At 45.9% G+C, this 22152-nt stretch overlaps 1 protein-coding gene across 3 annotated transcripts in view; it reads right to left on the bottom strand.

The window, feature by feature from the left end:
- Positions 1-22152, bottom strand: part of sulf2 (sulfatase 2) — a 244158-nt gene that overhangs the window by 172912 nt on the left and 49094 nt on the right. For 2 of the 3 annotated variants that reach the window (XM_033041462.1, XM_033041458.1), the window contains exon 2: positions 8665-8760. The exons of the other annotated variant lie outside the window; for it this stretch is intronic. The gene's annotated coding sequence lies outside the window, so the exon portion shown is untranslated. The remainder of the gene's footprint in view (positions 1-8664; positions 8761-22152) is intronic. 3 annotated transcript variants of the gene reach the window in all.

Genomic DNA, 22152 nt, shown 5'->3' with positions numbered 1-22152 from the left:
CAATTGTCGCCGAAAGGTTTTGAACATTTCAAAACCCAGCGGCGACCAGAAAAATGCTACGATTCTATGGGCAATTGAGGAGACGACTCACGACCATACAGGCGAAACCCCGGCGACCACGTGGCGATAGCATAGTCGCCTGTAATCGCCTAAAGAATCGCCTAAGTGGGACAGGGCCCATAAGGGTGTCACACTACAAAAAAATACAAGACTGGGGTAAGTTAAAAGGTGCTTCATATTGGGCAGCACAGTGGCACGGCTGCTCTCACCGCACCAGAAAACCGGGTTCGATCCAGACCTCGGGTGCTGTCTGCGTGGAGTTTGCATGTCTTCACTGTGACCGCGTGGGCCTCATCCGGGTGCTCCGGTTTCCTTCCACATACAAATGATGTGCGGATTTGCAGGTCGATTGTAAATGGCCCTAGTGCGTAGAGAGTGGATGAGAAAGTGGGATAACAGAACCAGTATGAAGAGGTCTGCTGGGGCTCGGTGGGTCAAAGGGCCTGTTTGCAGGCTGTATTTCTAAACTAAACAAAAACATGTACCTAACCAATGAATCTGCGTAGTTTTTAATGCTAATTGCACACAATTTTCCGTGGCTGCATTATTGTTCAGGGGTGTTGTACGAACTTTAAAGAAAAATTTCCCTACAATAGTCACGAACCATCGCGGTGTGGGCTTACACAAGTAGCACATAACTGACACCTTCAAAACCCTCAGGGCTTGTTCTACTTACATCTTCGTGGCAAGATTTGCTTTGCTCGGCTGCCTGTGGGATTTAAAACAAACGCTCCAGAGACTTTCCCCGACTTGATCACGATTCTGTTTATTTCCTCGGATTTTGCCTTGGCATTCTCGGGAGAATTCCTGACTTGGGAGTGGGGATAAGTGCGGCACGCGATGCACCTTCCCGATCTTGAATGAGGAGCCATGTTAATCAGCTTTAGTTTAGTTTGTTGTCACGTGTACCGAGGTACAGTGGAAAGCTTTTGTTGCGTGCTAACCAACAAATAAATAAACATTGAATTATTTAAATCAACACATGATAGATAAGCAGATAAATAAGTAAATACATAAATACACGAAGAGATTGATAATAGGTAAATAAATAGATATATAGATAAACAAATAAATAAATGGGTGGCTGGATAAATAAAGAATTGATAAATATATAAATGGATAGATCAGGTGGATGCATCTCCTGAGTCTCGAGTCTCTTGCCCAGAGTAGGTGAATCGAGGACCAGGGGACGCAGGTTCAACGTGAAAGGGGAAAAGATTTAATAGGAATCTGAGGGGTAACTTTTTCACACCAAGGGTGGTGGGTGTACGGAACGAGCTGCCAGAGGAGGTAGTTGAGGCTGGGACTATACCAACATTTAAGAAACATTTAGACAGGTACATGGTAGACAAAAGTGCTGGAGAAACTCAGCGGGTGCAGCAGCATCTAAGGAGCGAAGGAAATAGGCAACGTTTCGTCCCGAAACGTTGCCTATTTCCTTCGCTCCTTAGATGCCGCTGCACCCGCTGAGTTTCTCCAGCACTTTTGTCTACCTTCGATTTTCCAGCATCTGCAGTTCCTTCTTAGACAGGTACATGGATAGGACAGGTTTGGAGGGGTATGGGCCAAACGCGGGCAGATGGGACCAGTGTAGCTGGGGCATGTTGGTCGGCATGTTGCATTTTGCATGTTGCATAAGGGCATGTTGGCCGGCAAGGGCAAGTTGGGCCAGTGGGCCTGTTCCATGCTGTATGACTCTATGAGTCAATGACTCTAAATAGAAAAACAAGTAGTCAGGACAATCAATTAATTAATTGATTAATTTGATGGCTCATTATTAAGAAGATACTGCAGCGTGGGGCACCACTATCTGTCCAAGAATTACACCAGCAATTTCTGCCAACCCTGTAATGACACTTTTAAAATAACTTCCCCCTTGAGGTAATGCCCAGGAATAGCTTTAATAGAGCCACTTTGATGGGGGTAAATAAGGTCATTCTGTTCGATACCTCAAGACATTCTCCTCATCTCCGAGGAAGTGATGAAATGTTTTCATGTGTCGGCATAAAAGGCTAGCGTCCAATTTATCATTGGTTAAAGATGTGAGGAATTAAGTTATTACTAAGTCTATACGTTGGCAAACTACACAAAGCGCAGAAGCAGAATGTTCAGGTTCTGCTCCATTACACAGTGCAGACTGTCCACAAAGCATTCAGAGCATGTTACAAAATATTGCAACACGCACAACCCAACCACATCCTGCATCTCTACTCAGGCTGCACATTATCACAGCAACAGTAGATACAGAGGAGATAATTATCAGCAATATTTAACTGTTCCACGCGACGGCTTAGAGCAAATCTAACAGCCCTGAAAAACACCCATCGATGTTTTTCCCCCAAAGTCAACAGTATGAAAATAATTCAAACTCTGAGAATGCTGAACAAATCTCCCCAACGATGACGATAATAATATTGAAACCTCTTTAATAAAAGAAAGACATGTATTCATGCACAAGGTAAATTGTAGTTTAGTTTAGTTTAGTTATATATTTTTAGAAACAGGCTCTTCGGCCCACCGAGTCCGCATCGACCAGCGATCCCCGCACACTAACGCTATCTAGCCTGTCCAATCCCTTAGGGATTTCATAGGTTAAAGAAACATATAAGATTTCCTCTCATCCTTCTAAATTCCAGTGAATTTAAGCCCAGTGAAACCATTCTTTCATCATATGACAGTCCCGCCATCCCGGGAATTAACCTCATAAACCTACGCTGCACTCCCTCAACAGCAAGAATGTCCTTCCTCAAATTGGGAGACCAAAACTGCACACAATACTCCAGGTGCAGTCTCACCAGGGCCCTGTACAACTGCAGTTGGACCTCCATGCTCCTATACTCAAATCCTCTCGCTATGAAGGACAACAGGCCATTAGCTTTCTTCACTGCTTTGCTGTACCTGCATGCTTACTTTCAGTGACTGATGTACAAGGATACCCAGGTCTTGGAGATCCTTGCAGGGCAAGTTTGATTTTACACAGAGGTTATTGAGGTCCATGAACGTGCTGCTGTGGGTGGTGGTGGAGGCAGGTATGATAGTGGTGTTCGAGGGTCTTTTGGATAGGCACACGGATATGCAGGGAATAGCGGGATATGGATTAAGTGCCGGTAGATACGAGTTGGTCTTGGTTTTATGTTCAGCACAGAAGTTGTGGGCCGAAGGGCCTTTTCCTGTGCTGTACTGTTCCTTGTTACATGATCAAGTGGGTGTGGAATTGCATACGTGTGCTATTAAGCTTCCAAAATGTTGCAGTATTAAAAGACAGAAGATGAAATCAACATGTAGTTTAGTTTTAGTTTAGAGACACAGCGCTGAAATAGGCCCTTCGGCCCATCGAGTCCATGCCGACCAGTGATCCCCGCGCATTAACACTATCCGACACACACTAGGGACAATTTATATATATATTTTTATACCAAGCCAATTAACCTACAAACCTGTACGTCTTTGAAGTGTGGGAGGAAAGCGAAGATCTCGGAGAAAACCCACGCTGGTCATGGGGTCAACTTATAAACTCCATACAGACAAGTACCCATAGTCAGGATTGAACCCTGGTCTCAGGCGCTGTACGGCAATAGCTCTACCGCTACGCCACTTTAACCTTATGGAGATTGTAAGTCACGGGAAGAACGTACAAACTCCATACAGACAGCACCCGTAGTCGGGATGGAGCACGGGTCTCTGGTGCTGCAAGCTCTGTAAGGCAGCAACTCTACCGCTGCGCCACCGTGGAGCCTAGTGTATTCGCTACTTTTGTCGCGCAACTGAGCAAGAATCTCCACCCAATTTCCTTTCGAGGCTTCTTACACTTCAACACTATTTCCTTTCTCGATGTCAGTAATGACAGATTAAATGCCCCAAACTAACATCATTACATTTGAGAAGGATTACTTTTCATATACTGTAGATACTGGGATTAATTAATTTGCAAGCAGTCAACAAATGAAAGACTAATATTGTACTTGTATCATTTTCTTTTCTACTTGCCTTCTGCTTCTCGGATTCATTCTTAAACAAGCACACACTTGGGGCAGCGATGGCATTGCAATTTGTTGGCCACCTTGCCAATACACATTCTCCCACGATTTAAGGGCCTGTCCCACTTAAGCGATTTTTTTGGCAACTGTCACAGTCATAGCAGATCGCTGAAAAAGTGGCGACTGGACCCCCCCCCCCCCCTACGACAATGTCTACGACAACCTACCACCTAGTCGACATTAAGCTATGGCAAGCTACTGACAACCGGCGACCCATTAGGATGTCCACGTACGACCACACCTACGACCACGCAAGCGACAACCTGCGACAAGCAACGACCCTGTCGGCGACAACTGAAGACAATTTAGTCGCCGGTTGGCGTAGGTTGCCGTAGGTAGTCGCCAATGGAATTCACTGAAGTCAGCAGCCGGCGACAACCAACGTCACCTGGGGACAACCTGCAACGTCATCCTGGCGACAACCTACGACAGCACCTACGACAGGGGAAGACAAGCTACGTCAAGCCCACAGTCGCCGAAAAGTTTTAAACCTTTCAAAATCCAGCGGCGACCAGAAAAACGTTACGACTCTTTAGGCGGCTTGAGAAGACGACTCACGACCACACAGGTGTCACCCCGCGACCATGTGGTGACAGCCTAGTCGCCTGTAGTCGCCGAAAAAATCACCTAAGTGGGACAGGGGCTTTAGGCATTTTAGGCCCTGTATCTCCTCACTGTCCCTCAACCATTGTCGAATCTTACACGAATCTTACACTTACTCTGATACATACGTATGTTCTGTGCAGCAAAACTGCAGAAACAAGGAGTTGCAGCTGATCATGTAACAAGGAACAGCACAGCACAGTTTGAAAAAAGGATGCTGCCTGACCCGCTGAGTTACTCCAGCACTTTATGTCATTTTGAACACAATCACTGAGTTAACTCCAGCACCTCTGGAGAAAAGGAATAGGTGGCGTTTCAGGTTAAGACTCCTGTTCAGACTGAGAGTCAGGGGAGAGGGAAACTAAGGGCATGAAAAGGTTCAGAACGAATCAGAGCTGGTATGGATGATCAAGGAAAGGCAGAACCCACAAGGATTCATAAACACTGACTATGCCAATGACACCTAGATCCTGAAACATATAAAACAAAACTATAACGATGGCGCCAGGTGGTTGCTAAGTGGACAGTGATGGCTGTGATCAGATGTGGTCAGGATGGCACGGTGGCGCAGCGGTAGAGTTGCCACCTTCCAGCGCCAGAGACCCGGGTTTGATCCTGACCACAGGTGCTGTCTGTATGGAGTTTGTACATTTTCCCTGTGACATAGACATAGACATAGAAAATAGGTGCAGGAGTAGGCCATTCGGCCCTTCGAGCCTGCACTGCCATTCAATATGATCATGGCTGATCATCCAACTCAGTATCCTGTACCTGCCTTCTCCCCATACCCCCTGATCCCTTTAGCCACAAGGGCCACATCCAACTCCCTCTTAAATATAGCCAATGAACTGTGGCCTCAACTACCTTCTGTGGCAGAGAATTCCAGATAATTTCTCTGTGTGAAAAATGTTTTCCTCATCTCGGTCCTAAAAGATTTCCCCCTTATCCTTATCCTGTGGGTCTTCCCTGGGTGCTCCCGTTTCCTCACACACTGCAAAGACATCCAGGTTTGTGGGTTAATTAGCTTGGTATAATTGTAAATTGCCCCTAGTGTGTGTAGGATAGTGCTAATGCTGGAGTCGGTTGGCCGAAGGGCCTGTTTCCATGCTGTATCTCTAAAGCCTGAAGATGCATTTCGTGCTGGTGAACTTTGCTGGTTTGTGTCTCTTTGTGGCTTTGCCCTATCCCAAGACAGAGGAGTACAGGAACCACCGTAAAACAGAGCAGCCGGGACAATCAAGCTCTCAGCTCCGAGAAAGGTCAAAGCAGTGCTGTCCTTTACCTGTCCTTTAACTCGCTTTATGTGCAGGTTTATCATAGACGCTGGAAATATTTTTTATCGCAGGTGGTGATTCATCAACTGAAACCGATGTGAAGGCAGGATGACAGAGACCAGGATGGGTCAAGTGAGCAAGTGGCCCTATTCATCACAACTGATCTTATGATTTTGTGCGCTGCGATGCACAATGCCTAGAGTTTGATTGGGTCGCTCAAAATATGGCAGCATTCTGCATTAACCATTGATGGCACGTGGCAACCTCTTTGGCCTGGGCCTCCTCCATCATCAGAGCGAGGCCATTTGCAAATTGGAGGGACAGCACCTCATATTTCGCTTGGGCAACTTACAACCCAGTGATATGATTATTAATGTCTCTAACTTTAATTAACCCTTGCACACCCTCTCTCTCCGCCCCTCCCCCACCCAACTCGTTGCGTTAGCTTCAAAGCCGTCTTGTTGAGTCTCATTGACTGTAACTGGTTTTCACCTCGCCCACAGCTAATATTGGCCTGTTCCCTTTATCCCTCTCCAAGACAGACGTGAAGCTCACCGTTTTACCTGTTTTTACAAAATGTTAAATGGTCAGCTCGACATAGCCCAAGACCTACACCAAACCCAAACCAATTAGGAGCAGACGAGGGCATTCGATCTAATTTGTGATCCCAGCTACAAAGACAGATGTGTACAGCAATTCGTTCTTCCCCCGCACAATTAAAGCATGGAATAATCTCCTCCCTACTATAGTTACCCAACCAGATGCAACTAAATTTAAAGTAGCTCTTTCTTCCCAATAACGCTTTCTGGCTTAAGCCCCTCCCTTCACCACCTCCAGTTTAAATTCCATTTGGAATATTTTGGAGGACCAAGAAACCAAGAACCAAGAACCAAGATCATTGTTACTTTATTCAAATATCTTTCATTCATTTGTTGAAACCACCTATATCTCTTGTTTCCCTCTCCGCTGACTCTCATTCAGAAGAAGAATCTCGAACCGAAACGTCACCTATTCCTTTTCACCAGAGATGCTGTCCGACCCGCTGAGTGACTCCAGCTTTTTGTGTCTATCTTCAGTTTTAACCGGCATCTGCAGTTCCTTCCTGCACAGGTGGTAACTGGATGCTGACAGTGTGAAATACTGACTGATAAAAAAAAACTTCAAAAGGTTCAAAACATTTCTATTAATTCTCACTGCAAACACTTTTCAAACTCGGAATGATCAAGTAAGATTTGAACTTTCTTTAAATCAATATGGACATTCCAGGCTATACACAAAGTGCTGGAGTAACTCAGCGGGTCAGGCAGCATCACTGACGAAGAAATGATAGGCGACCCTTTTGTGTTTAGTTTACTTTGGTTTTGAGAGACAGCGCGGAAACAGGCCCTTCGGCCCAACGGGCCCGTGCTGACCAGCGATTCCCGCATATTAACACCATCCTACACACACAAGGGTCAATTTTTTACATTTACCAAACCAATTTACCTACAAACCTGCACGTCTTTGGAGTGTGGGAGGAAACCGAAGATCTCGGTGAAAACCCACACGGTCACAGGGAGAACGTACAAACTCCGTACAGACAGCACCCGTCGTGATCGAACCCGGGTCACCGGCGCTGCAAGTGCTGTAAGGCAGCAACTCTACCGCTGCGCCCCCAGTGCCGCTGTTCTTCAGACTCAAGGTCAATAATTCCAAGTTTGACACAAAACGATGGAGTAACTCAGTGGGACAGGCAGCAACTCTGGAGAGAAACAATGGGTGACATTTTGGGCCAAGATCCTTCTTCAGACTCATGCAATTCAGGCGATCATTCCAAGTATGGACCTCAATACTGTAAATTCCACATTGAAGACCATTGTCAAACGTGGTTACTTACTGTTATTGTATAATACTGAATTAACATCAAACCAGACAGTGATCTATCACAATTATCTCAAAAATGTGGGCAGAAAACACAGCACTGATTGAGTCAAAGCCAAGATTAGTTTTCTGGAGATAGACACAGAGCGCTGGAGTATCTCAAAGCGCTAGAGATATCACAATATTTCTAGAAGTTCGGAGTAATGTTGATTAGGTTCTAATTGATTAACTGTATAAAATTATAGAATGATACTGATTTCTTTGAATAATTACAGGCAGATTATTTAATGAGGTTTCCATTGTTAGTTAAGATTCATGTTTGTCCTCCTGGTAACTGCAATGAGAGCAGATTGGAATATCAAGCATCAAGAATCAAGTGTGTTTTATTGTCATATGTACCAAAACGGAACAATGAAATATATAAGGTAGACAAAAATACTGGGGAAACTCAGCAGGTGAGGCAGCATCTATAGAGAGAAGGAATAGGCGACGTTTCGGGTCGAGACCCTTCTTCAGATATATATATATTTCATTGTTCAGTGTATATGTGTGTGTGTGTGTGTGTGTGTGTGTGTGTGTGTGTGTGTGTGTGAGTGTACATACTGTATATATATATGTCTATGTATATATGTTTGTGTGTATATATGTGTATGTGATTATATGTGTGTGTGTACGTGTAGATATATGTAGATATATATACTCGCACACAGCGGTGCACTTCATTACAGTATAGTATTCAAAACGATTAACATTATTATGATCTCTCATAGCAGTTTTTGTTCTGCCAACTATAGATACATGGCCTTCTCTATTTTTACCTCGATCCTTACCTTGAATTTCTGTATTTTGAGAGAGGAACAGGTCACACTGGTGATGGAAATCTGCTCACAGCCAATTTGCTCATTTGCTGTAGAATATGTGTCCACCTGAAACAATATTAATATGAATTACTCCACAGGAAATCAATTGCAAAGTAAGAATGGAACTAAAGTTTGATTACTTGACTGGTTGAATGATCAGACTTTGGTTAGCACACTGGTCGTTAGGTAAATCATTTAATGCATTGCCAACCTACATCGTACGAGATATATTCTCGTATAATTCGGTAAAGAATCAAACAATAAAACATTCATGGTATTGGGAGACGGTTGAGCTTTCGTCGCCACTATGAGCCTATCGGCGATCCTCCTTGCCTGAGGTCATTCGTTGCCGACCCCAATTGGTCCTGGTCCTCTCTTTCCACCAGCTCTTCACCACATCACGCTCCCCCCCCCCCCCCCCACCCCCCCAAAGCTCTCCCTAGCCCCATCCTCCACCCCCTGCAACTCCCCATCTCTCTATTCTCCCATTCCCCATCCCCCCTCTCCCTCTGCTCCTCTTCCCATCCCCCCCTCCCCATCACCCATCACCCCTCCCCCCTCCCCCTCCCCCTGCACCTCTCCCCATCCCCCCGCCCCTCTCCCACGTCATCATGCGTCAGCACAGCCGTCTGGTGTGCGTGCCATACCCTGCGGCACGCGGCAGGATGTTGACACAAGGACGTAAAGACGTTGACGCACGGTGACGTAACCATGCGTCACCACGCGGTACACGTGAAACTTCCGGACGCCAGCGTACGACGCCAGTGCGTCAGCGTGTGTATCCAATGCGTCAGCGTGTGTACACGATACATCACGGAGGTGGCGCGCGAGGATATTGTTCCTGTAATAAATTCTGGAGCACAGCGTGATACCGCGCGCCACCGCATACGATTCCACGTCTCACCATGCGCAACTAATGAGCACCCCACGCGTCACGACGCGTCAACCTAATTTACATATAACGCGTAAATGAGGCGCAACTGAAGGCCAAGTGGGACAAGCCCTTTAGTGTCTTTTTTGTAAACCAGCATCTGCAGTTCCTTGTATCCAGGCACTGTGCAAGTCAAGGTTAAGATCATCAGGATAACTAGCAGGATCACGTAAAAACCGATGGATGGTCGGCATGGACTCGATGGGCTGAAGGGCCTGTTTCCGTGCTGCATCTTTCAATCAATCAATTCATTGCGTTACAAGATCGCACTTCATTATACCGCAGTCACTAGAAATCCTTTCAGGACCACCGCTTATGATGCATTAGAACACGTGTCATCAGAACGATTTTTTACAATTGTAATGGAAACCAAAAAAAAAAAAATCATTAAAATCATGCATGGACTAATGGCCTAAATCTGTACCCAGCCTCTGATAAATGGAAGCTTTCAAATCCGAGGGCACTAGTGTGGCAGGGAATTATGATGAGAGAGTTCATTTTAAATTAATCTCTGCTCTCCGCTTGAACAGACAGACGAGATAGAAAAATGTGCATGTCAAGGGTCAAAATGAACTAGAAATCTAGTTGGCGGCTACCATTTATTATCAAGAACACAAAGCAGAAGTGAAATCCATAAACACTACAAATTGTGTATATTTACAGGTCACAAGGTTGATGCTGAAAAGGGGTAGAGATTGATTGTTGCTCCGCTGAAGGTCTTTCCTGGAATTCTTTCCATCTTTCAATAGACAATAGGTGCAGGAGTCGGCCATTCGGCCCTGCGAGCCAGCACCGCCATTCAATGTGATCATGGCTGATCATCCCCAATCAGTACCCCGTTCCTGCCTTCTCCCCATATCCCCTGACTCCGCTATCTTTAAGAGCCCTATCTAGCTCTCTCTTGAAAGTATCCAGAGAACTGCCCTCTGAGGCAGAGAATTCCACAAACTCACAACTCTCTGTGAGAAAAAGTGTTTCCTTGTCTCCATTCTAAATGGCTTATCTCTTATTCTTAAACTGTGGCCCCTGGTTCTGGTCTCCCCCAACATCAGGAACATGTTTCCTGCCTCTAGCGTGCCCAGACCCGTAATAATCTTATATGTTTCAATAAGATATCCTCTCATCCTTCTAAACTCCATAGTATACAAGCCCAGCCGCTCCATTCTCTCAGCATATGACAGTCCTGCCATCCCGGGAATTAACCTTGTAAACCTACGCTACACTCACTCAATAGCAAGAATGTCCTTCCTCAAATTAGGGGACAAAAACTGCAAACCATACTACAGGTGTGGTCTCACTAGGGCCCTGTACAACTGCAGAAGGACCTCTTTGCTCCTATACTCAACTCCTCTTGTTATAAAGGCCAACATGCCATTTGCTTTCTTCACTGCCTGCTGTACCTGCATGCTTACTATCATGTTTGTACAATGGTTATGGTACATTTTAAGAAACTAAATTATCAGTGAAATTAATCGAATTTGTGAAATATAAAGTCATAACCGACTGGAACAAAGGGGATCAGTATTCTTTGCGTAGGAAGGAACTGCAGATGCTGGTTTACACCGAAGATAGACACAAAAAGCTGGAGTGACTCAGTGGGACAGGCAGCATCTCTGGAGAGAGGGAATGGGTGACGAAGGGTCTCAACCTGAATCGTCGCACATTCCTTCTCTCCAGATGTGCTGCCTGTCCCGCTGAGTTGCTCCAGCATTTTGTGTCTATAAGCAATATTCTTTGTTGGGTTCCAGTTGGCTTATTCCGAAACCATTGCAAGAAATATGGAAAAAAGAAATTATTCAACATTGTAAATATAAATTTTTTTCTGTCTGTTCGGTCGTGGCTGACCATGGGTGTCTCCGGGGTGATATTCCCTATATGGAGGACGCCTGTGTGTGACTTTGTTTAACATGGGGAGACTGGTGCACAGACAGCCACCACACGGTCCTTGACAGATCTGGGTCAGGATCCAGTGGCATGGAGTCCAAGACATTTCTGCTGCAGCCTTCATCCGCCTTCCCAGCCGTTGTGACGCTCCACTAAGGCCAGCCAGCGTCCTCCGCCTGTTCCACCGTTGAGGTCTTGGTTGGATTGCTCTTTGTCAGAGACCTCCCCCCTCGACCTCACAGCCATGGGTGGCCCTACCAGGAGCATAGCTCCAAACGGCATCGCTCTCAGGATCTCAGGTCCACACAAGCTTCTCCACCACGACAAGGTGACAATCCACAAAGTTACGTAGGGTATCACCATGAAACTGGTTCCAATTTGGAAGCATGGTGTGCTTATATTATAGAATCTATTGGAATTCATTGCCACAGGTGGCTGTGGAGGCCATGTCAATGGATATTTATAAGGGTGAGATTGACAGATTCTTGATTAGTAATGGTGTCAAGGGTTATGGGGAGATGGCAGGAGAATGGGGTTGAGAGGGAGATAGACGTCACACCTTCCATTTCCTTATCTCTGTATCTCCCTCTCCCCTGATTCAGTCTGAAGAAGGGTCTCGACCCAAAACATCACCCATTCCTTATACCCAGAGATGCTGCCTGTCCCGCTGAGTTACTCCAGCATTTTGTACACATCTTCAGTTTAAACCAGCTGTAGTTCCTTCCTACAATGATAAATCAGGCATGATTGAATGGCAGTGGACTTGATGGGCCGAATGGCCTAATTCTGACCCTATCAGACATGAATTTATTTCTTCAGATTTAGCAAGTATCAGAAAATGATTCTTGATTTCAGAAAATAACAGGGATAATGTATTAAAAATGACAAGGCAAATTTCACTCAAGACGTATATGTAAACCTTGAGGACAGTTCAATCAGCAGTGGCTGATTTTGTTACTCCTGTACTTAGAGTCACAGAGTTACGCAGCACGGAAACAGGCCCTTCGGCCCAACTTGTCCATGCCGACCAAGATGCCCCATCTATGCTAATCCCATTTGCCTGGGTTTGGTCCATGTCCCTCCAAACCTTTCCTATCCATCTACTTGGCCGAACGTCTTTCAGATGTTGTTAGTGCTCCTGCCTCAACTACCATCTCTGGCATCTCGTTCCATATACTCACCACCCTCTGTGTGAAAAAGTTGTCCCTCGGGTTCCTATTAAATCTTTCCCCTCCGATAAGTCAGGAAGTAAAGTGACAGATACTTAGACGGAAGTCCATACACAACTTAGGGCAGTCACGGTGGCAGAGTTGCTGCCTTACAGCGAACGCAGCACCGGAAACGGAGTTCGATCCCGACTTCGGGTGCTGTCTGTATGGAGTTTGTACGTTCTCCCCGTGACCTGCCTGGGTTTTCTCAGAGATCTTCGGTTTCTTCCCACACTCAAAAGATGTACAGGTTTGTAGGTCAATTGGCTTGGTAAATGTAAAAATTGTCCCTAGTGGGTGTAGGATAGCATTAATGTGCGGGGATCGCTGGTCGGCGCGGACCCGGTGGGCCGAAGGGCCTGTTTCCGCGCTGTATCTCTAAACTAAACTAAACTTAAGAAAATTACAAGTCACAGGGAACTGCAGATTGCTGGTCTCAAAACACAAAGTGCCGGAGGAACTCAACAGATCAGGCAGCATCTCTGGAGGAAATGGACAGGCAACGTTTTGGGTCAGACTGAAAATTGTGATCACGGACTAACAAACTGCGTTGTCAATAAGGGCAAGAGGTTACAAAGAATTTAATTTGTGCCCTTTCATGGTCTGTTATAAATAATCTCCCCAATATAACAAGGGGAATCGATGGCACACTACCTTGCTGGGAGGTGAATTGCAAAGGTCATTTTTGCAATAAATCTCATCAACAATTCAAAGTACCGTTTAAGTAGATTAGGTGCAGGCTCTTCCACCACAAGCAGGAAAATGACTCAGATCACAGAGGGGAGGAAAGTGAGAGCAATGGGCAGCACACTTTAATAATGAGAGAACAGGAGCTAGACACAAAACGCTAGAGTAGCTCAGCGGGTCAGGCAGCATCACTGGAGAAAAAGGACAGGTGTCGATTTGGGTCGAGAAGAAGGGTCTTCTATTTCTTTTCTCCAGAGATGCTGCCTGACCCAGCAATCTGTGCCTATCTTCAGTTTAAACCAGCATCTGCAGTCCCTCCCCACATACAGAGAGCTGGAGGTTTACAAGAATGATCCCAGGAACGAGAAGGTTAACATATGATGAGCATTTGTCGGCGCTGGGCCTGTACTCGCTGGAGTTTAGAAGAATGAGGCGGGGGGGGACCTCATTGAAACGTACAGAATAGTGAAAGGCTTGGATAGAGTGGCTGTGGAGAGGATGTTTCCACTAGTGGGAGAGTCTAGGACCAGAGGTCACAGCCTTAGAATTAAAGGACGTTATTTTAGGAAGGAGATGAGGAGAAATTTCTTTAGTCAGAGGGTGGTGAATCTGTGGAATTCTTTGCCACAGAGGGCTGTGGAGGCTGCAGTAGATATTTATAAGGCCGGGATATATGGATTCTGGATTAGTACAGGTGTCAGAGGTTGTGGGGAAAAGGCAGGAGGGAGAGGTAGATCAGCTATGATGAATGACGGAGTAGACTTGATGGGCTGAATGGCCGAATTCTAATCCTATTCCTTATGACCTTATGAGGAATTGACAGACAAAGAATTGTGGGTGGAGGAAGAGGGAGGGGCAGGTTAAGGTTTTGAAAATAGTGCTGACATTACATTTCCAGAAATAAATCAAAGAGGACAGAGTCAAAATATAAAAAGGCATAAACCTTGCAAGTATGGAACATTGCTAGTAAATGGTTGGAACAAACTGATTTGCACAAATGTTATTTTACGACATAGGTTTAACATGAGGGGGGGAAAGATTTAATAGGAACCTGAGTGGTAATTTCTTCACACAAAGGGTGGTGGGTGTATGTAACCGGAGGAGGGAGTTGAGGCTGGGACTATCGCAACATTTAAGAAACATTTAGGCAGGGACATGGATAGGACAGATTTAAACCCCACTGTGCCACGGGTCATGGTGGCGCAGCGGTAGAGTTGCTGCCTTACAGAGCCGGAGACCCGGGTTCGACCCCGACTACGGGTGCTGTCTGTACGGAGTTTGTACGTTCTCCCCGTGACCTGCGTGGGTTTTCTCCGAGATCTTCGGTTTCCTCCCACACTCCAAGGACGTGCAGGTCTGTAGGTTAATTGGCTTGGTAAATGTGCAAAGTGTCCCTAGTGGGTGTGGAATAGTGTTAATGTGCGGGAATCGTTGGTCGGCGCGGACCCAGTGGGCCAAAGGGCCTGTTTCCACACTGTATCTCTAAACTAAACTAGGCCTAACTAAACTAAACTAAACCCAAACACTGTCAAATGCACAAGAATTGGAATCTAAAATATTGTTCTAGTTTAGTTTAGTAGTTTAGACAACATGCAAACTCCACACAGGCAGCAAACAAGGTCAAGGTGAAGCTCGGCTCATTGGCGTTGTGAGGCAGCAGCTCTACTGCGCCACTGTGCTGCCCGCAACAGATCACCCAGAGAAAACTTATGCGTGTCACAGGGAGAACGGGCAAACTCCGCCCAGACAGCACCCTTGGTTAGGATCGAACCCAGGTCTCCGGCGCTGTCAGGCAGCAACTCTACCGCTGTGCCGCCGTGCCGCCCTGTATAGGTGTACCTTCCTCTGTTCCTACACATAGCGTTTGTTCACGCTCCAACTTTCGGCTCACGTTTCCCCCTCCCCCCTGCACCCGTCTCTCACACTCCGTTCATCTTTCCGTCCCCTCCATAGTCAGGGATGAACGAACGGCCAGATGCCATCCTCGTTTAAGGAGAGTGTCCGGGAGAGAGAAAAAAAACGCACTACAGTCAAAGGATAGGAACCAATCTCATTCTTTCTTTCACCGCAACATCATTGCCCGACAAATTAGTATCTTTTTATCCACCACAGCCTCGGGCAGCTCCGAGGGAAGATTGCCGCAGTAAATCGTGTGCAAGGAGGAGGTATTCAAACAGTTGTTGTCCTTAAACAGCTGGCACATCTGCCCCTTGATTCTCAGTCGCTGGATTAGCAGAATATCCTGCATGCATAATCGGATGACTAATTCAGGCTGCCAGGGAATCCCAGTGCAGGATTCGACGGGGAAAGGAAGGAGTTTTAAAGCAGTACAGCTTAATTAATTTTCATATTTTGGGGTCAGCATCTGTGCCGATTTGTACCTCCCAGCTGTGCAGGTCAATAAGACCTCACGCCAAGTGAGGGGAGAGAACAAATTGAAGAGGAAATCCTTAGATTTCCCACAAAAAACTACAGTAGCTGTCTGTACGGAGTTTGTACGTTCTCCACGTGATCTGCGTGGGTTTTCTACGAGATGTTCGGCTTCCTCCCACACTCCAAAGACGTACAGGTTTGTAGGTTAATTGGCTTGGTAAATGTATACAATCGTCCCTAGTCGGTGTAGGATAGTGTTAATGTGCGGGGATCGCTGGTCGGCACAGACACGGTGGGCCGAAGGGCCTGTTTCCACGCTGTATCTCCAAACTAAAAACTTAACTAAAAATCTCCTTTAAACTTTCATGCTCTCACCTTAAAGCTACGCCCTCTAGTCTTTGACACTTCCATCTGGAGAACAGGTTCTGACAGTTCATGTTATCTGTGCCATGTTATTTTATATCAATAAACCATGTCCTTCTTTACAATAACAATATGATAATAAGCCCTCATGCAATAACTTTCCATTGATTAAGTTTAGTTTAGAGATACAGCTTGGAAACAAGTCCTTCGGTCCACCTCATCCGCGTCGACCAGCGATCCCCGTACATTAACACTAACCTACACACACTAGGGACAATTTTACATTGATACCAAGCCAATTAACCCACAAAGCCGCACGTCTTTGGAGTGTGGAAGGAAGCTGAAGATCTCGGAGAAAGCCCACGCAGGTCACGGGGAGAACGTACAAACTCCGTACAGACGGCACCCATGGCCAGGATCGAACCCGTGTCTCTGGCGCTGTGAGGTAGCGACTCTACCGCTGCGCCACCTTGCCGCCATTCATCACAAATGGGATTTTCTTTGGCAAATGCAAGTTTCCTCTTCTGCTGTTAACATTCTTAATGTGCAATGAAGGCAATTTATTAAATTCCAATCAATGCAAGTGTATTTTATGATGGTAAATCTTAAATTATATGAACATTGTAATGTCTAAATATTAACGTTAATGGCATTCATATTCTAATATTAGGTATGTGTTCATTAAAGTGAGGTATTAGGATAATTCAAAATGAATCGACATTTAAAACAAAACGTGAAGCTGCGGAATTTGCGTAAAAGGCTAAGAGCAGATAAACAGAGGCCCACTGGTGAGCAACCTGTTTCAAGGGAAAACCTGGAGCAACTCAGTGGGTCAGACAACATCTGACCATGGGGTGGCACGGTGGCGCAGCGGTCGAGTCCAGAGACCCGGGTTCAATCCCGACTACGGGTGCTGTCCGTACGGGGTTTGTACGTTCTCCCTGTGACCGCGTGGGTTAACTCAGAGATCTTCAGTTTCCTCCCACACTCCAAAGACGTGCAGGTTTGTAGGTTTGGTGAATGTAAACTGTAGCCCTAGTGTGTGCAGGATAGTGTTAGTGTGCGGGGATCGCTGGGCGGTGCGGACTCGGTGGGCCGAAGGGCCTATTTCCGCGCTGTATCTCTAAAACATAAAAACTAAAAAATCTGCGGAGAAAAGGAATAGGTGACTTTTTGGGTTTAGACCCTTCTTCGGATTTTTATGTCTATCTTTGGTTTAAACCAGCATCAACAGTTCCTTCCTACACTTGTTTAAAGGGGGATATATGTCATGCAAATTGCATTACAAATAAACCTCAGCTCAGTGTTTGGAAACATTCTAACAGTTTCATCATCACCAATGGTCATCAATTAGCTTCCAGAAAAATAGTGCACATGCAGAAATATAGACAATAGACAATAGGTGCAGGAGTAGGCCATTCGGCCATTCGAGCCAGCACCGCCATTCAATGTGATCATGGCTGATCATCCCCAATCAGTACCCCGTTCCTGCCTTCTCCCCATATCCCCTGACTCAGCTATCTTTAAGAGCTCTATCTAGCTCTCTCTTGAAAGTATCCAGCGAACCAGCCTCCACCGCCCTCTGAGGCAGAGAATTCCACAGACTCACAACTCTCTGTGTGAAAAAGTGTTTCCTCGTCTCCGTTCTAAATGGCTTACCCCTTATTCTTAAACTGTGGACCCTGGTTCTGGACTCCCCCAACATCAGGAATATGTTTCCTGCCTCTAGTGTGTCCAAACCCTTAATAATCTTATATGTTTCAATGAGATACCCTCTCATCCTTCTAATCTCCAGAGTATACAAGCCCAGCTGCTCCATTCTCTCAGCATACGACAGTCCCGCCATCCCGGGAATTAACCTTGTAAACCTACGCTGCACTCTCTCAATAGCAAGAATGTCCTTCCTTCAAATTAGGGGTCCAAAACTGCACACAATACTCCAGGTGTAACAAAATATGATTTTTTTTTTAAATGTCGTAAACAATAAACCAGCTGCTGAATGGTTAATGTTTGAGATTGGTTATCTTTCATCCAATACAGTCCCACTGGGTGGAGGAGGAGGAGGAGCCATCTTGGTGAACGGCTGCTAGCCAGCAGCCGTCCGTTTTAAATCCGTTTTTTTTATAGTTTTTACTGAGTCCTGTTTTTTGTTTGTAGGGGATATGGTCTTTTTAATGTGGGGGGTAGGTGTAAACCTAATTTCTAGGTCCCTACCTGGTCGGTGTGGCAGCTTCTTCTCCGGGCTGCCCGTCGATCCGTCCTCGTGGCCTACCTGCGGGCTTGGAGCGCCGTTTCCTGGCGGGAACCGCCCAGCACCTCGGCCTCGGCGGCGGCACAGCATTGGAGCGCTGGAGCGGAGCGGAGCGGGCGATGCCTTGCCTGGGTCGCCGCGCTGGAGCGACGCGCTGGAGCTCTGGCGAGCTGGACCGCCGAGAGCAACAACTCCGGGCTGCGGGCTGCGGAGAGGCGGCGCCGACTTTGTCATCTGGAGCCTGGGAGCTCCAAACCGGCGCGGCCTTGTCGGCTTCGGCAGCTGCGGGCTCCAACCAAGAAGCGGCCGTTCCAAGTGGCCCAGCCGCCGAAAGGACTCTCCCGACGCCGGGGCAAGACCACCCGGTGAGAACGGCCAGGGACATCGGGCCTCCGTAGAGGCAATTGCGGTGGCCTCAATAGGCCTGACTTTGGGGTGAACATGGGGTGGGGTCTGGACATTGTGCCTTCCCCCACAGTGCTATCCACTGTGGGGGGATGATTTTTTTTGTCTAACTGTAGTCTTGTAGGTCTGTGTCCAAGATGGCTGCCGTGAAGGGAGAGTGGACGCTGGCACGAATTGGTTGCCGCTGCTCTCTCTTCACACTGTGTTTTTGATTTTCTGTTTTTGGATTGAATTCTGTTTTTAATTTGTGTCTCTGTGATGTCTTTATTATTTGTTATATTCCGATTATATGTTATTCCGATTAAATGTCTATTATTGTTATGTCTGTATTCTTTCTTTATGTGCTGCACGGAGAGGACGCTGGCGCTGTTTGTTCGCCGCTTCTCCGTTTGCTATTGTCTGTTACTATTGTAAAGCGACTTTGAGTCTTAGAAAAGCGCTATAAAAATAAAATGTATTATTATTATTATTATTATATCCAGAATTTTCCGTTTTTATTCCCCAGAGCCTCTGTAGACTTTGGAGATAGAGCACGGAAACAGCCCCTTGACAAATCTATAACAAGTTGATTTTTTTTCTTCACGAAATATGGATTCATCCACTTTGAACCAAAACACAGTTGCTTTATGGAAAATTGAGGTTCACACTTTAGACTTTAGTTAAACAGAGTGGAAACAGGTCATTCGTCCCACCAAGTCCGCGCCGACCAGCGATCACCCCGTATGCTGGCAATATCCTACACACGTTAGGGACAATTTACAATTTTACCGAAGCCAATTAGCCGACAAACCTGTACGCCTTTGGTACGGGGGAGGACACCGGAGACCCCACAGAAAACCCATGCGGTCACAGGGAGAAGATACAAACTCCGTACAGACTGCGCCCGTGGTCAGGATTAAACCCGGGTCTCTGGCGCTGTGAGGCAGCAACTCTGCCTAATTCCGCTCCGATCACTTATGAACTTGTGAAGGTGAGAGCTCCGCATATTTTAGTGAAGTAAACAAAGAATTGAAGTGAAGAATGATAGCGAACTACGAGCGTGGGGAAGGTCATATGGTCAGAGTGGTAGGAACAGAATTAGGCCATTCGGCCCATCAAGTCCACTCCGCCATTCAAACATGACTGATCTATCTCTCCCTCCTAACCCCATTCTCCTGCCTTCTCCCCATAACCCCTGTCACCCGCACAAATAAAGAATCTGTCTATCTCTGCCCTAAAAATATCCACTGACTTGTGGCCTCCACAGCCGTCTCTGGCAAAGAATTCCACAGATTCACCACCCTTTGACTAAAGAAATCCCTCCTCGTCCCCTTCCTAAAAGAACATCCTTTAATTCTGAGGCTAATTCTTTAGTCCTAACCTCTCCCACTAGCGGAAACATCCTCTCCACATCCACTCTATCCAAGCCTTTCACTATTTGGTACATTTCAATGAGGTCCCCCCCTCATTCTTCTAAACTCCAGCGAGTACAGGCCCAGTATTGGTATTAGGAGTAGTTTTGCATTGCTTAATTGATTCGAGGTTATGTCCAAATGATCATTCTGAGGTATTTTTTTAATGGGAAAAGGTTCATTAGAAGAGATTACTTTTGATCTATGTGTAGTATCGCAGCGTGGATTTTATTTTGAGTAACTTTCGATTTCCTGTTGAACAGTTTTATCGGCACTTTGTTCACTTAAATATTGATAATTACATTAACTAGTTACATCTAAGATAGAAATTCATTGTACATTTACCACCACAGTAGCCGTGAATTTATCACTACCTCCTTACATTTGTGAATCAATTGGACTCATTAACCATTACAGATATTATGTTTCTGAAGAGGACAGTGCCGGAGTTTCGCAGCCGGCCACGCAGCATCCCTGGAGAACATGGATAGGTGAGGCCAGAAGAAGGGTCTCAACCCCCGAAATGTCACCTATCCATGTTCTCCTGAGATGCTGCCTGACCTGCTGAGTTACTCCAGCACACTGTCCTTTTCAGCCAGAATAGTTTGTTCCATGATAGACACTTCCGAAGAAGGGTCTCGATCCGAAACATCACCCATTCCTTCTCTCCAGAGATGCTGCCTCTCCCGCTGAGTTACTCCAGCATTTTGTGTCTATCTTCGGTTTAAACCAGCATCTGCAGTTCCTTCATACATCACACATAGCCTGTTCGATAGTCATTCCTTCCTCTAGTACATTATATCTGTGATACAAATTCCATCACTGAATTTTCCTCACTTTTGGTACCTAGCTTTCGATATTCTTATTAACGTTTCAGCACAGTACCTTTGTAACAGTAGTCTGACTAGAGTTCTATCTTTGTTTTGTTCCTTCAGTCAGACATCTTATTCTCGATGTCCTGTCAGTTATTAAATTGGACAAATTTAACACCATCATCATTTGCTCTAAGGGTCGGTCTATAATGTGGCAATGGTATGGGCGGTAGATCATTTCCTGACCTAGAGTCATAGTCATACAGCAAGGAAACAGGTCCTTCTGCCCAATTTATCACAGTCGCTGCCTTAAAAAGGCTGGCTGTATCATCAAAGACCCACACCATCCTGGCCACACACTCATCTTCCTGCTTCCTTCAGGTAGAAGGTACAGGAGCCTGAAGACTGCAACAACCAGGTTCAGGAATAGCTACTTCCCCGCAGCCATCAGGCTATTAAACCTGGCTTGGACAAAACTCTGATCATTAATAACCCATTATCTGTTATTTGCACTTCATCAGTCTATTTATTCATGTGTGTATATATTTATACAATGGTATATGGACACACTGATCTGTTTTGTAGTAAATGCCTACTATTTTCTGTGTGCTGAAGCAAAGCAAGAATTTCATTGTCCTATACAGGGACACATGACAATAAACACACTTGAACTTGAACACTTGAATTTGCCCATGCCGGCCAAGGTGCCCCGTCTATGCTGGTCCCACCTGCCCAGGTGTTGCCCATGTCCCATTCCTATCTATTACACCTCCATAATATCCATAACATTTCCACCCAAAACATTCTTGGATTGCTTCGTCAATGAACTCACAAGGATTTGCATCATTTGATCAGCAAACTGATGGAATAAAAGAATTGCAGTAGGAAGCAGCTAGTGTCCAGAGGTGGGTTGAAAGAGAGTTCTTAGACGTTGTCGGATAAAAGGACATGACTGATACAGGAAGGCAAGCAACCAAGGGTTGGATTCGTCATAAGGATTAGGTTTCAGTGAACACCCACAAACACAAGAGTGATGGGTGGATATTCTTGATGCAATTCTGAATACAGGCAGCAGAACAGTACAGGCAACTTCACTGCAGTCAAAGAGACAAGGATATCGAGTGAAGTATGGGAATAGTTAGCTCTGGAGATA

This window comes from Amblyraja radiata, chromosome 23, assembly GCF_010909765.2.
Source record: "Amblyraja radiata isolate CabotCenter1 chromosome 23, sAmbRad1.1.pri, whole genome shotgun sequence".
Taxonomy (NCBI): domain Eukaryota; kingdom Metazoa; phylum Chordata; class Chondrichthyes; order Rajiformes; family Rajidae; genus Amblyraja; species Amblyraja radiata.
The sequence above is the reverse complement of the archived record's forward strand: the minus strand, read 5'-3'. Positions and strand labels throughout refer to the sequence as shown.